The following is a 4,799-nucleotide window of genomic DNA, read 5'->3' as shown; positions in this document are numbered from 1 at the left end:
CCATTGTTTGTATGCACCCAAGTTTCTTTATCCATTCTTCTATGGATGAGCATTTAGATTGTTTCCATCTTCTTGCTACTGTGAACAGTGATTTATTGAGCATGGGTCTGCACACATCTGTTGGCTTCTTCTTTAAGATATGTAGCTAGCATATAGATTCAATATCTAATTTTCAAAACACAGCATCTTTTGCCCTATAGGTCCAAAATTAACTTTTAAAAAACTTGGTCATAATTTACAGAGGGTAAACTATGTGAAAATGATAATACTGGCAATGTGCTGGGTCCCTGCTATCAAGTGTGCTTCTAAATCATGGTAATCCAATGTATGATAGAATGAAATCATGTCCAGGGCTACATTTCACTGGCTAATTTTCAGAAGTAAATTACTATGATTGTCTTCCTAGTTCACCTTAAACAATAAATTTCCTTGAAACCAATTCAATATCATCGTAGCACATAAGATACCACTGACAGAAGAGTCACAGAGGCCTATGATGTTCATTGACTGCGAAACGAGCCAGTGAAGACAAGAATCCTATCACTGAACCACCACTTCCCCCATACCTAGAGGGCAAACGGAACATAAGATAAGGTCTATTCTTCAGAGGCTTGTAAACAGAACATATATGATATATATATCATATATATGATGAGTGATTATGGCATTTATGATAACAATTGAAAACAATCTGAGTGTGAGCAGACTTATATTACAGTGTTTGTATCTTGGTTGTTTTTTTTATAAAATAAACCATTTAAAATTAACAGAGAAATGAAAGGTATTTACAATTAGCAATTGCCATATGCGGTGTATTTTTCCAGTGTCTTATTTTCTTTCTGATTGGCATGGGTACAAGGATTCTTCTGGAATATGCATTACATAAATTCTGACCCACAAGAACATGACTAATCTAATTGCAGGAGGAAGAGGACCATTTGCTAATAATCTCACTAGAGTTCTGCACTAAACGATTGGATCAGAGAGCAATTGATGCCCCCTAGAAAACTTTGAAAAATGTTCTAGTTAAGAACAACTTTGTCCATGTCATATAGCTTCTGTTTTTATCTCCATCATTTTTATTTTTTATGACATTCAGATGAAATTTTCATCTCTTTTGCTTGGGGCTTCATGCAATCCTGCTTATTCCTTACCTGGAATCCTGAGCTCATGTGACAGGACCATATGCCAAATTGGATATCATTGAAATCTTCGTGCAAAGCCCCAGTCTCCAACTACCTCCATACAGAGCAAAAAAAGGAAATAAAGGAAAATAATTGGTCTTCAGAGCATGAATACCTTTACTTATAAATTATTATTAAATAGATTGAGATAAATGTGAAATCATCAGTCCTGTAAAACTTGGAAATAGACAAGCTCTTAAAGATGTATTTCTATTCTTCAGATTTGGATGTTATAAGCAATAAATCACTATCTACGCATGCAGCCTTTTGAGTTCCTAAAAAAATCACTGCAGAATTACAAATATTGAATTTCTGACATGGATATAGTTGCAGCCTCATTCACCTCTCCCTTATCTATTCCACGGGAGGAGTAGAATTACTATAAATCTTAGAAGTGAGTTGTTGGCCTGTCAACGGAAATTTCAACGTGACTGGTTATTCCTGTAATACTGGGAACTATGCCACTGGTATTTCTTAGCAGAAACCTTTGTCATGCATCATTTTCTGGTGTACAAACTACTCCAAAGCTTAAATTACAATACTCTCTACTATACTGGAAAAAATTTTTTTTATGTATTAAAAAGTAAGGATGTTATTTAGAGGACTAAGGGAAACCTGAACAAAAACAAGGCATTTTTTATCACCTCATATGTATATGAAAGCCAGATAATAAACAAGGAATATCAGAGATGAATCAATGCATTTGAATTAGGATGTTGGCAAAGAGTAGTGAAAGAATCATGAACTACCAGATGAACAAATAAATCTGTCTTGAAGGAGGTTATCCAGAATGTTCCTTAGGAGTAAGAAAGGCAAAGCTTCATTTCCCATAATTTGGACATGTTATCAGAAGGTATCAGTCCTTGGGAAAGGGTAAGTGACAAATAGGAAGACTCTTGACCAGAGAGATGGATCCAGTAGCTGACAACATTGGCTCAAACATAACAGCAATTGTTGGCAGCATTTTGTTCTGTTATAAACCGGCACACTAGGACTGGGAAGGGACTCAAGGGTACTTACCAACAACAAATATGATGGCAACCCCAGTGTGGAGAGCCAAAAATAATGAGTGAGGCTTAGATCAGGAGGACTTTGTTTATGGGGCTAAGTTCTGGGCAGATAAATATCAGGAAAACATTCCAATTAAATGTAGCACCATCCACAAATTTGAAATGCATTAATGCCGTGGCTTGTGTTTACTGTGATGCGAGGAGCCATGTCACTGGTATTTGACATGCCAGCAGGGTCACCCAAAGTGAACAGGTTTCACAGGTTCTTCCAGGGACTAAGAAGAGACAACAAAGAAGGACACAACTCCTCAATTAGGAAGAAGAAGCAACTGAAAACTTTTTCCCCACATCTTCAAAACACTCAGATACTGAAGGTCTAATGTATAGAAGCAGAGATTGTAGGAGGTAGTGGTGGAGAATGGACACCATGGGTCTTGGAGTGGAGTTGACCACAGTGACATGAGTCTGGTAAAATCTGTGGGGGTGGAGTGTTCGGTGTCATCATTTGCTGATGGGGCACGACACAAGGGAAGGAGGAACCCTTGCAAAATATGCTTATAATTAGAACTTGAAATGTGTGAAAATTGGAAATGTTAAAAAATAGCACTCATACTCAAAGTAAAACTCATTACCTAGGCATTGTTGAGTGGCAATGGACTGGCACCGGCCATTTTCAATCATGATTTACTATGCCAGGAATGGACAATCAAGAGGAATGGTATTGTATTCATTGTCAAAAAGGACATTAAAAAATCCATCATGACTTACAGTGCTACCTATAGGATTATATCTATCCACCTTGAAGAAATTCTAATAAATACAACTATTATTCAGATGTATGGACCAACAGCTAAAGTTAGTAATTGAGATATTGAAGGATTACACCAACTTCAGTTGGAAACTCATCAAACGTGCAATCAAAATGCTTTGATAATGATTGACAATTGGAAGGCAAAAATTAAAAAACAAAGGAAGGACCAGTAATTGGAAAATATGGACTTGGTGGTAGAAATGAAGCTGACAGAATTTTGAAAAACAAATTTTGCAAAACCAACTTAATAGAATTTTTCAAAAGCAATGACTTGCTCATAGGAAATACTGATTTTCAACAACACAAAAGGCAATCACACACATAACCTTATCTAAGTGGAAACACAGAAATCAAATCGACTACATCTGTGGGAAGAGACCATGGAAAAGCTCTAAATCAGCAGCTAAAAGTAGACCTGGGGATGACTGTTGAACAGACTAGCAATTGCCCAGGTGAAAGTTCAGATTGAGTCTGAAGAAAACTAAAGTCTAGGAGAACCAAAACAGAACCTTAAGTTTATCCCATCAGAATTTCATGAACAACTCAAACACAGGTGTGATGCATTGGACATTAATGAGAGAACACCTCATGAGCTGTGGGAGGGTGTGTTGTCTGCATAAACTAGGAAAACAAATCCACAGAAACATATGTATAAGAGCGAGTTTTATATAAAGGGTAAGTGTACATTAGGAAATCATGCCAACTCAGTGTTTCCCAAGCCAATAAGTCCAACATTAGCCCATATCCAACAACAATCTTCAAAGGCCTCCTCAATCTCACAAAACACATGCAATGACGCTGACTGCAGGAGGAAAGCCGAATCAGAGAGCATGTAAGTATCTCAGCGCTGGCAGGGGTCTCCACGCGGCTACTCACCCAGGGCTCCAGGGTAGGTCCAGATGGCTTCTCCTTAGGGATGTTTCACAGGAAGTGAGCTTTGCCTGCTGAAGCAGGGAACTGGCTAAGGCAGCTGTACCCTGATCCAACCATCAGAAAGCAAGAGACCCGAAAACTAGTAAGGCAAGGCTTACCAAGCCACTTATCTCTCAGTCCTTCAATTGATCCCACATGTGTTTATTGGCCAGGTAGGCACAATAAACCTTAACTATCTCAGAGGACATCAAGGACACCATTGATGAAGAAAACAAAAGGTCTTTAAAAAGACAGCAAAGGCAAAGAAAGATCAAAGTGGTTGTCAGAAGAGAATCTGAAACTTGCTCTTAATCATACAGTGTCTTATGCAGATGGAATGGATGATAAATTTAAAGATCTGAATAGAGTATTTCAAAGGGCAGCTTGAGAAGACCGAGCCCTATACTACAATGTCATGTACAAAGACTTAGAATTGGAAAAACCAAAATTAAAGAACACACTTGGCATAACTTAAACTGAAAGAATGCAAGAAAAAAATTCAAGCTTCAAGTTGCAAACTTGAAAGATTCGAAGGGGAAAATACTGACTGACACAAGAAACATGAAAATAATACACAGAGTAAACGTACCCCCCAAACTATGGTAGTTGACAGTCCACCACTTGGCGAAGTAGCGTAACAACAAGAACCAATGGTGCTCAAGGAAGTTCAACTACACGGAAAGCATTAGGCCGAAGCAAGGCTCCCGGAATTGATGGATTACCCGTTGAAATGTTTGAAGCTCTCACTCATTTATGGTAGGAAATTTGGGAGGCGGTTACTTGACCAGCTGCCTGGAAGAGATCCAGATTTGTACCCATTTCAAAATAAGGTGCAGCAACCCAAAGTTCAAACTATGTCACAGACACCACATGTCAGTAACA

Source organism: Tenrec ecaudatus, chromosome 11, assembly GCF_050624435.1.
Source record: "Tenrec ecaudatus isolate mTenEca1 chromosome 11, mTenEca1.hap1, whole genome shotgun sequence".
NCBI classification, from domain to species: Eukaryota; Metazoa; Chordata; class Mammalia; order Afrosoricida; family Tenrecidae; genus Tenrec; species Tenrec ecaudatus.
The sequence above is the reverse complement of the archived record's forward strand: the minus strand, read 5'-3'. Positions refer to the sequence as shown.